The following is an 11857-nucleotide window of genomic DNA, read 5'->3' as shown; positions in this document are numbered from 1 at the left end:
TTCCGGGTTCAGGGCCAATCACATGAGCCGTACAATAGTAGTTATGAATATGTATGAACTAGTAGCCTTTTTCTTTTTTTATTGCAAGAAATACATAACAAGGTCTCATTATGTGTTTATAACTGCACTTACACTTAACTCAATTAAGTCATTATGAGTGTATGACTTGAGTGTATGCATTATAGATATGGACTTCATAGAAAGTGTAAGAACTGTTCTCTGTTCATCTTGTTTTAAAATTGTTAAATCAAAATTTAAAACAAGAAACTTGTTATAAATGCAAAGAAAACACATTTTATGATTTTTAATAGGTTCAAAAAGTTGGTTGAAAATACACTTGCACTTACGAGCTTAGAAGGTTCTCGAATGAATCAGGTGTCTGCATATAAATACTTTGGGATATGGTTGGATGATAAACTGTCTTTTAAAATGCATATTGATGAATTTTGTAAACGGCTAAAAATCAAGCTAGGCTTCCTCTATAGAAACAGGACATGTTTGTCCTCTACAAATAGAAGACAAACTGTACAAGCTACTTTTATGTCTGTTATAGATTATGGGGATATTATCTACATGCATGCTACAGCATCAACACTTAAATCGCTGGATGCTATTGAGCACTTAGGTTTATTACGGGTGATAGTTATTACGGGTGATAGTTATTACGGGTGATAGCTACACAACTCACCCTTGGGTTTTATATCAAAATGTGGGTTGGACATCGCTGTTCATGAGACGAGAACAACATGCTCTCGTGTTTGTCTATAAAGCACTTCTGAATAAACTACCTTCTTATTTATCATCACTCATCAATATTAGATTCATAATTCCGAAAACCAGGTCTCAAGCATGGATTACACTTGAGGCCCATGCGATTTCCATAAAGTTGGGTATGGCTGCCTTTTCCTGTTACGCTCCTTGCCTATGGAATAGCCTGCAGACTAAACTTAAACTTGCGACTCTTGTACCCCTTGCCCATTTAAAATATGTATTTTTGTATTGCTTGTAACTGTTTCGGGTAATGCAAGTTCTTGTGCTGTTAGGGGAATAACCTGTGTACATGTAATCATCTGCTGCTGGATTCCTTGTTGTGTTATCTGTGATCGTTTTGTTTGTCTTGTTGTGTTATCTGTGATCGTTTTGGTTGCCTTGTTGTGTTATCTGTGATCGTTTTGTTTGTCTTGTGTAGTTTCTTAATCATTGTAGCTAAACTGAATGTGTAACATGTATACGCAGGGCCCAGCTGTAAAAGAGACCTTGGTCTCAGTCTGTGTTCTTTGTTGAAATAAAAGTATAATAATCTTATCCGTTCATGGCTTTAGTTGTGGCTTGATCATGTTTTTATTTTATTTATTTCACCTTTATATAACCAGGTAGGCAAGTTGAGAACAAGTTATCATTTACAATTGCGACCTGGCCAAGATAAAGTGTACGGAGTTTTCTCCTATCTGTCTTTATATGTGACGACATCTTTTCTGTATTAAAATGGGATTTCCACAATCAATAATCATAAGCAGTACTTAAATATGAATACATTTGACTATGTGGTTTGAAGTACTTTACCATTATCTTGCACATACAGTAAGACTACTATAGACAGAAATCAATGCAGCAATGTTTTATTAAATAAAGGCTCTGATTAAAATAGTAATAAAATCAGGCATTTGGCTAATTCTTCTTCCCAAAAGCTCCTCTGAATGGTTTAGAGACGGCTCTGGAGATAGCTGGTAACACCCTGACTATGAGAGGGCGTTTACGGGACTGGGACTCCTGGGGAGCAGGGGCCAGTGTGGTTGTCAGGTCCTCCTTGGGTGGGGAAGTGGATGGAACCTCTGGAACCTCACACTCAGCATCTGTGATAAGAATATTTTATAATCAGAAAATGAACGTGTGTGTTTGTCTGTCCGTCTGTCTGTCTGCCTTTCTGTCCATCCTGTATCTGTAGTCACTGTTTTAACAAGCTGGCCAGAGGGTGACACATCAATATGACATTATCAATGCTTATCACTTACTCTGTGAAATACGAGTCTCTCTGTGACGTTTGGTAGGCAGCGCATCCTATTCAGGGTGGCTCTTCGGTTCCCCTTTTGTCTTGAACAGCTGTTGACAAAACACATGGGGCGGCAGGTAGCCTAGTGGTTAGACCTTTGGACTTTTAACCCAAAAGTTGCAAGATCGAATCCCTGATCTGACAAGGGTCATTCTGCCCCTGAACAAGGCAATTAACCCACTGTTCCCAGGCCGTCATTGTAAATAAAAATGTGTTCTTAACTGACTTGCCTACTTAAATAAAGGTTAAATAAAAAACATCAGGACAACTGAGCCTGTGTAAAATATCTGATGTGCATCCCAAAAGGCGCCACATAAGCCACTACTTTTGACAAGGGCCCATAGTGCTCTGGTCAAAAGTAGTGCACTATATAGGGAATAGGGGTCAATTTAGGACACAGACTTTGACTCTCTCCCATGTGTATTAGGATTGTATTACAGCGGCCTCACTCAACCTCCTAAAGACAATGACAACAGCATTGTTCTAATGCTGAGACAATAGGGGTTTAGTGAATCTGTAGGGTACATTTCAGAACCTGCCTTACAGAGCTAATCTCAAAACACAGAGCCCCCTACCTTCATCCTGATCTTTGGAATCTTGGCAATTTTGGGCAGAAAACGCTACTTCCTGTTCATCTAAGTCTTTTCCACTCCGGCAGAGGCAAGGCGGGCCATGCAGTCAGCCTTTACATCAGCCGGGCTAAGGCCCCTGGCAGGGAATTCCTCAGTAGCATTAAGGTCAGCCACAACACCATGAGTGATGTCACTTGCGGCATTGCTGGTGTCTAAGTAAGAAGAGCAAGCTGGTGTGACTGACCTGGATACAATAACTGGGAGAAGAGGACGCAACAATGGAAAGCAGTCACTGCGTCCTCAAAAGGCATTCTCTTCTCTTTATAGTGCACAACTTTTGAACAGGGCCCATAGGGTCTGGCTCTGGTCAAAAGTAGTGCACTAAACATGGAAGAAGGTGCCATTTTGGACGCAACCAGCAAAGTTCACATCATAAAACGCAATGTATTGAGCATCATGTTACAATGAAGTCCTATGCAGATGAAAAGAGGTACTTTCACTTACCATCCTCCATTGCAGACTTGGACAAATCAGTCAGGCTGTCCATCACCATGTCTGTCATCAACTTGATGACCTGATCCAAAACCCTGTCAGCGGTGGGTGGCATAGGCCTACCCAAACACTGCCCCAGGAGTCTGCTAACAGAAGTCTGGGCAAAGCTGTAAACGAGCTCTGAAGCATCGTCCTTTGACAGCTTCCTCAGTGCTGGCTTTGGCAGCGCTGGTTGAGAGAGGCTTCTGTGGCCAGTCATGGATTGAAGCTGGCAGCTTATGGTTATCTCCTGAATGAGACCATGGACCTTTGCGATCAGGTTGCCAGACGCATCTTGAAGGGCTTCAATTGACAGGAGCCTATCCAGATTTTCTTCTGCTGAAGTCATCTCTGGGTCGTCTGTCTTCAATGTGTCCATTATAGTTTTCACTATGATACTGGTGTCAGATATGTTTATTTCTTGTTGGCTCACAAGCGCTGACTGTGAACCAGTCTTGTCCATTGCGTTAGAGGTATGGCATTCTGTACTTGTGATCTCATCGGCAGCGCTCATGTCAGGCAACAGGTCAAGGCTCTCCAGTAGAGAGTCTAACATGTTAGTGGCTATCAGACACTCCTCACTTGCATTCTGCCCAACAGATGAACTCTCAGAGTTGGCCAATCTGCACTTGATCACATTTAGGATCAAGCTGAGCGTCTTCTTTGCAGTTTTGCTAAAGCCTTCTTGGCTGACTGCCACTGTTCCGTCTTGTAGAGCCACAAGAGTTTCACAACTTTCACTCAATCCACTACCATGGAGAGGAGAGGCTCTCTTCAAACTGGTGTCGCTCATAACTGACACACTCCTGGTGGGCAGAGTGACATCCTCACTGCATGTGTCAATTACATGGTGGTCTGTGGAGGAGCAAATCTTAGACACAAGGGCTTTAGACCTTTTAGTCAAACTGACTTTTGAAAATGGCTTCTCACTTCTCACAGACGGAGGGCGGCTCCTGTCCTTAACAAGAGCAGTGTCAGGGGACTTCGAGTATCTGAGTGTCTCCACAGGGGTGGAGTCCAGCACATCTTTGGCTGTGGTGACAGACACGGGTGGAAAAGACAAAAAACTGGTAATAACCAGGGAGGATATAGAGGATATAAGAATGTCAGATGATTGACCGTTGGTAGCTAGGGGAGGATAAACAGAGAGGATATAAGAATGTCAGATGATTGACCGTTGGTAGCTAGAGGATGATAAACAGAGAGGATATAAGAATGTTAGATGATTGACCGTTGGTAGCTAGAGGAGGATAAACAGAGAGGATATCAGAATGTCAGATGATTGACCGTTGGTAGCTAGAGGAGGATAAACAGAGAGGATATAAGAATGTCAGATGATTGACCGTTGGTAGCTAGAGGAGGATAAACAGAGAGGATATAAGAATGTCAGATGATTGACCGTTGGTAGCTAGAGGAGGATAAACAGAGAGGATATAAGAATGTCAGATGATTGACCGTTGGTAGCTAGAGGAGGATAAACAGAGAGGATATGAGCAGATTGCTGGACGACTATAACCTTCACATGAACAGACAGATTTCTAGAACAGTGGTGTTGCTAGATGACATCCTCATGATGTTAACACAGCAGATAATAAAGAATTTTGGGGCTGAGGCCATCGAAGCCTGTCACCTGCTAGCTGTGTACCTGGCTCTGGATAGAAGTCTCCCCTGTGCACTGATGTAGGATCAGCTTACCCTCCCTAGATCCTCAATCATTAGTGGAGAACATGACAAAAATGACCTTAGATCAGTGTCTAGTGGGCATTTTCACACTATACCATGTAACATCCCTAGAGTGGGCTTTGTCTTCCTAGCAACATGACCAAACAAATGGCCATCTTGGTCAGGAAAACTTTTTAATTACAGAAGCTCTATGTGATATTCTATGTGTACATGCAGTGTGGATGGGGGTCCTCTTCAGGGTGAAGTCCTTAACCAGGATGGAGGCTCCCTGGTTGATGAGGACGTCAACACACTCCACATGGCTTTTTAAGGCAGACAGGTCCAGAGGGTGCGCCCCTGGCTGTCCCTCACGTCTAGATCCAGCAGAGACTGAACCAGGACCTCCATAGCATGGTGGTTGCCGTGGTACGCCTGAATAGACACACAAACACAGTCTCAAGCAAAGTCCAGTGGTACGCCTGAATAGATATATAATCAATGTCCTATAGTAGACCAGTGGTACGCCTGAACAGAAATACAGTGCTAGACCTCTAAAGTAGACCAGAGTCTTTCAATCGGGAGCCCATTTTTGCTCCCGCCCAGCATCAACATCGGAGGTCCCTGCCAAGCGTGGGATTGAGAAACAAACACTCTACTTCTCCTCTGAGGTTGATTAACTCAAATGGCAAAATAAGGAAATCATCCTCATCATCACTGTGTAGAATATGCATGTATTTTACACGAATCAGGAATAGATAGGAATTTGGTGTGTGAGTCTGTCTGGACAGTCAACTTCCTGTGGAAAATCAACACCATGCCTGCTTCCCAGATAGCACCCTATTCCCTATGTAGTGAACTACTTTTGATCAGGGCCTATAAGGATCTGGTCAAAAGTAGTGTACTAAATAGGGATAGGGTGCCATTTGTCATATGGAGACCACTACAGGAGCAGGTAGGCTTTACTCACAGCGAGGTGTAGAGGGCTGATGGGAGCTCTGACATCAAAGTCGTTCAGGATGTCTGTCCCTGAGCTTTCAATTAGTTGAGGAAAGACAAGGACGGCCAGTTCAGACTTGTAACATATTTACTTGGAAGGTTAGTCTAGTAGCATGTGTAACATGGTAAATCTCAGTGACCAGCCCCTGCAGACATACTGGGGTGTTGCATCCATACCTTAAACAAGCAAGTGTGAGGAAAAGTTACCAACTGGCACTTACCACATCTAAAGGTGTTTCACTTGCAATCTGGGCAAAGAACATCAAGAGTGACGATGCGTCCACGACAAACATGCAGCCACACCTTAAAACCTACTGTTGGGTTCTGAGAATATGAAATATACTAATTCATGTCACTGAGGGAGAGAGCTTAATGTATAACGTTTACATTATGTCAGGTTAGGGGTCACATCCACTTGAATGTCCTTCATATGACGAACCTCCTACAGAGCAAATGAGGAAAATATGATATATTATGATTTATGTTAGTAACAATACAATATGGGAATTTTATCCCAAAGCTACCTACAGCTAACATATACTGCTCAAAAAAATAAAGGGAACACTTAAACAACTTAATGTAACTCCAAGTCAATCACACTTCTGTGAAATCAAACTGTCTACTTAGGAAGCAACACTGATGCGAGCTGTGGCAAGAAGGTTTGCTGTGTCTATCAGCGTAGTGTCCAGAGCATGGAGGCGCTACCAGGGGACAGGCCAGTACATCAGGAGACATGGAGGAGGCGGTAGGAGGGCAACAACCCAGCAGCAGGACCGCTACCTCCGCCTTTGTGCAAGGAGGAGCAGGAGGAGCACTGCCGGAGCCCTGCAAAATGACCTCCAGCAGGCCACAAATGTGCATGTGTCTGCTCAAACGGTCAGAAACAGACTCCATGAGGGTGGTATGAGGGCCCGACGTCCACAGGTGGGGGTTGTGATTACAGCCCAACACCGTGCAGGACGTTTGGCATTTGCCAGAGAACACCAAGATTGGCAAATTCGCCACTGGCGCCCTGTGCTCTTCACAGATGAAAGCAGGTTCACACTGAGCACATGTGACAGACGTGACAGTCTGGAGACGCCGTGGAGAACGTTCTGCTGCCTGCAACATCCTCCAGCATGACCGGTTTGGCGGTGGGTCAGTCATGGTGTGGGATGGCATTTCTTTGGGGGCCGCACAGCCCTCCATGTGCTCGCCAGAGGTAGCCTGACTGCCATTAGGTACCGAGATGAGATCCTCAGACCCCTTGTGAGACCATATGCTGGTGCGGTTGGCCCTGGGTTCCTCCTAATGCAAGACAATGCTATACCTCATGTGGCTGGAGTGTGTCAACAGTTCCTGCAAGAGGAAGGCATTGATGCTATGGACTGGCCCGCCCGTTCTCCAGACCTGAATCCAATTGAGCACATCTGGGACATCATGTCTCGCTCCATCCACCAACGCCACGTTGCACCACAGACTGTCCAGGAGTTGGCGGATGCTTTAGTCCAGGTTTGAGAGGAGATCCCTCAGGAGACCATCCGCCACCTCATCAGAAGCATGCCCAGGCGTTGTAGGGAGGTCATACAGGCACGTGGAGGCCACAGACACTACTGAGCCTCATTTTGACTTGTTTTAAGGACATTACATCAAAGTTGGATCAGCCTGTAGTGTGGTTTTCCATGAAAATGTTGAGTGTGACTCCAAATCCAGACCTCCATGGGTTGATAAATTGGATTTCCATTGATTATTTTTGTGTGATTTTGTTATCAGCACATTCAACTATGTAAAGAAAAAAGTATTTAATAAGATTATTTCATTCATTCAGATCTAGGATGTGTTATTTTAGTGTTCCCTTTATTTTTTGAGCAGTGTATATATATTTAAGTATGTGATCTATGTAAATAAATAAATATATCACAGCTGTAAAACTGTATGGTGGAGGCCTACCCATTTCCCAGGAGCATTGTAAAAAGTGGATTTGGGTACAGTGTTTTTTTCCCCCTAATATCTTTGAAGATTCTGAGACCATTAGGGTTAAACATTACAGATATAAATGCAATATATGGAGTAGAAAAGATTGCCTGCCCACCAAAGAATCAACATATGTTCTACATGGTCTATTTCTATCTGAATGTAACACCTCAATCAAGCTTGTTAATTGATCGTTAATATATGTAGCTATTTTGTGTGAACTCAACTTCTGTCAACACTTTCTCCTCAGTTTCTTGTTACCCTGTTGGAAAGTCCCAGAAGCAAGATCAAGTCTCTCTGCAGAGGAGACTTGGAGGTAAGTGTTTCTTTCCACAACCCTTCTAGCTATGTTCTTTGTCACTGTCTATGGTGCTGCTGTGTTTGACACTCATTCAACACCATAGAGTAACTCAGTCTAAATAATGTTGTCAAAGCCTTTGATTTGGTAATTTTGCTTGTGTACCTTAACCTACGTTTTCATATCTGTCATCAAATGACGTCTCCATTGAGCATGCCCTGGCCTTGCTCCGATCCATAGGGTCTGACGCTAAACAAGACAGAGAAGGTACGGCCTGAAACATATTTACATTTAAGTCATTTAGCAGACGCTCTTATCCAGAGCGACTTACAAATTGGTGCATTCACCTTATAATATCCAGTGGAACAACCACTTTACAATAGTGCGTCTAAATCTTTTAAGGGGGGGTTAGAAGGATTACTTTATCCTATCCCAGGTATTCCTTGAAGAGGTGGGGTTTCAGATGTCTCCGGAAGGTGGTGATTGACTCCGCTGTCCTGGCGTCGTGAGGGAGCTTGTTCCACCATTGGGGTGCCAGAGCAGCGAACAGTTTTGACTGGGCTGAGCGGGAACTGTGCTTCCTCAGAGGTAGGGAGGCGAGCAGGCCAGAGGTGGATGAACGGAGTGCCCTTGTTTGGGTGTAGGGCCTGATCAGAGCCTGAAGGTACGGAGGTGCCGTTCCCCTCACAGCTCCGTAGGCAAGCACCATGGTCTTGTAGCGGATGCGAAGCTTCGACTGGAAGCCAGTGGAGAGAGCGGAGGAGCGGGGTGACATGAGAGAACTTGGGAAGGTTGAACACCAGACGGGCTGCGGCATTCTGGGTGAGTTGTAGGGGTTTAATGGCACAGGCAGGGAGCCCAGCCAACAGCGAGTTGCAATAATCCAGACGGGAGATGACAAGTGCCTGGATTAGGACCTGCGCCGCTTCCTGTGTGAGGCAGGGTCGTACTCTGCGAATGTTGTAGAGCATGAACCTACAGGATCGGGTCACCGCCTTGATGTTGGTGGAGAACGACAGGGTGTTGTCCAGGGTCACGCCAAGTCTCTTAGCACTCTGGGAGGAGGACACAAGGGAGTTGTCAACCGTGATGGCGAGATCATGGAACGGGCAGTCCTTCCCCGGGAGGAAGAGCAGCTCCGTCTTGCCGAGGTTCAGCTTGAGGTGGTGATCCGTCATCCACACTGATATGTCTGCCAGACATGCAGAGATGCGATTCGCCACCTGGTTGTCAGAAGGGGAAAGGAGAAGATTAATTGTGTGTCATCTGCATAGCAATGATATGAGAGACCATGTGAGGATATGACAGAGCCAAGTGACTTGGTGTATAGTGAGAATAGGAGTGGGCCAAGAACAGAGCCCTGGGGGACACCAGTGGTGAGAGCACGTGGTGCGGAGACAGATTCTCGCCACGCCACCTGGTAGGAGCGACCTGTCAGGTAGGACGCAATCCAAGCGTGGGCCGCGCCGGAGATGCCCAGCTCGGAGAGGGTGGAGAGGAGGATCTGATGGTTCACGGTATCAAAGGCAGCAGATAGGTCTAGAAGGATGAGAGCAGAGGAGAGAGAGTTAGCTTTAGCAGTGCGGAGAGCCTCCGTGACACAGAGAAGAGCAGTCTCAGTTGAATGCCCAGTCTTGAAACCTGACTGATTAGGATCAAGAAGGTCATTCTGAGAGAGATAGCAAGAGAGCTGGCCAAGGACGGCGCGTTCAAGAGTTTTGGAGAGAAAGGAAAGAAGGGATACTGGTCTGTAGTTGTTGACATCGGAGGGATCGAGTGTAGGTTTTTTTCAGAAGGGGTGCAACTCTCGCTCTCTTGAAGACGGAAGGGACGTAGCCAGCGGTCAAGGATGAGTTGATGAGCGAGGTGAGGTAGGGGAGAAGGTCTCCGGAAATGGTCTGGAGAAGAGAGGAGGGGATAGGGTCAAGTGGGCAGGTTGTTGGGCGGCCGGCCGTCACAAGACGCGAGATTTCATCTGGAGAGAGGGGAGAAAGAGGTCAAAGCACAGGGTAGGGCAGTGTGAGCAGGACCAGCAGTGTCGTTTGACTTAGCAAACGAGGATCGGATGTCGTCAACCTTCTTTTCAAAATGGTTGATGAAGTCATCCGCAGAGAGGGAGGAGGGGGGAGAGGAGGATTCAGGAGGGAGGAGAAGGTAGCAAAGAGCTTCCTAGGGTTAGAGGCAGATGCTTGGAGTTTAGAGTGGTAGAAAGTGGCTTTAGCAGCAGAGACAGAAGAGGAAAATGTAGAGAGGAGGGAGTGAAAGGATGCCAGGTCCGCAGGGGAGGCGAGTTTTCCTCCATTTCCGCTCGGCTGCCCGGAGCCCATATACTTTGAAAACTGTTGGGTTCAACATTCGACTGGCAATTCGGCCTAGGACCGTGTGGAACAGATGTGTTGCTGTAGAATACCCAACTGTTCCTTTTGTTTTTCTATAGAGTATTTAGAGACTAACGAAGTAGAATCCCAAGCTTCTCCAAACCATGGTAGCTCTCAGGCAAATGATGCCCTGTCCTCTGAGGAGAAGCTCAGGCGCATGTCCTCTGACGACGCTGCGACTGGCCCGTCTGACGACGCTAACTCTGAAGCTGCGACTGGCCCGTCTGACGACGCTACCTCTGAAGCTGCGACTGGCCCGTCTGACGACGCTACCTCTGAAGCTGCGACTGGCCCGTCTGACGCACGCTACCTCTGAAGCTGCGACTGGCCCGTCTGACGACGCTACCTCTGAAGCTGCGACTGGCCCCCCGTCTGACGCACGCTACCTCTGAAGCTGCGACTGGCCCCCCGTCTGACGCACGCAACCTCTGAAGCTGCGACTGGCCCCCCGTCTGACGACGCTACCTCTGAAGCTGCGACTGGCCCCCCGTCTGACGCACGCTACCTCTGAAGCTGCGACTGGCCCCCGTCTGACGACGCTACCGCTGAAGCTGCGACTGGCCCCCCGTCTGACGACGCTACCGCTGAAGCTGCGACTGGCCCCCCGTCTGACGACGCTACCGCTGAAGCTGCGACTGGCCCCCCGTCTGACGACGCTACCGCTGAAGCTGCGACTGGCCCCCCGTCTGACGACGCTACCGCTGAAGCTGCGACTGGCCCCCCGTCTGACGACGCTACCGCTGAAGCTGCGACTGGCCCCCCGTCTGACGACGCTACCGCTGAAGCTGCGACAGGCCCCCCGTCTGACGACGCTACCGCTGAAGCTGCGACTGGCCCCCCGTCTGACGACGCTACCGCTGAAGCTGCGACTGGCCCCCCGTCTGACGACGCTACCTCTGAAGCTGCGACTGGCCCCCCGTCTGACCATGCCTTTGAGGAACTGTTCACCGCTTCATCGGAGCCCCCGTTGACCACAAACATGGATATCTGACGTGGGACATGGTGCTCGGGGTCCATGCAAGAGTTCATGGGTACTCTAGTCCAGGTTGTCTGTGTGTAACTGCATTTGCTTGTTTTGGCTCAATTAAACATTAACTGTAATACTTGTGTCCTCAGTATTGTTTTGGCGGTTCCTACTTGGCAACATTTATTTTGCATTATAACCATGCTTTGGCCTCAGCAATATATTAATACTTTGACCCCTGTGTTTAAGCTACATTTGCTCAGTGTTGGTCAATTTATGCTAGTAGCATCACATGATGTGGAATGGGTTCTAGTTAATTTTAACTTGATGGTTGTGGAACACAGTGTCTGGGGTTGGTACATATGAGGATGTTGCTAGAATCGGGGTTTCAGTGCTAACTAATATCACGGTTGTCAACTTGCATTTAAATTACTCTGCTGGGTGTCTTCTCTC

At 46.9% G+C, this 11857-nt stretch overlaps 1 pseudogene; it reads left to right on the top strand.

Moving 5' to 3' along the window:
* Window positions 1-6201: 6201 nt before the first annotated feature.
* The window catches only part of LOC123743057 (polysialoglycoprotein-like), a 32520-nt pseudogene continuing 26864 nt past the window's right edge, over window positions 6202-11857 (top strand).

The sequence above is a fragment of the Salmo salar genome, chromosome ssa05 (genome assembly GCF_905237065.1).
Source record: "Salmo salar chromosome ssa05, Ssal_v3.1, whole genome shotgun sequence".
Lineage (NCBI taxonomy): Eukaryota > Metazoa > Chordata > Actinopteri > Salmoniformes > Salmonidae > Salmo > Salmo salar.
The sequence above is the reverse complement of the archived record's forward strand: the minus strand, read 5'-3'. Positions and strand labels throughout refer to the sequence as shown.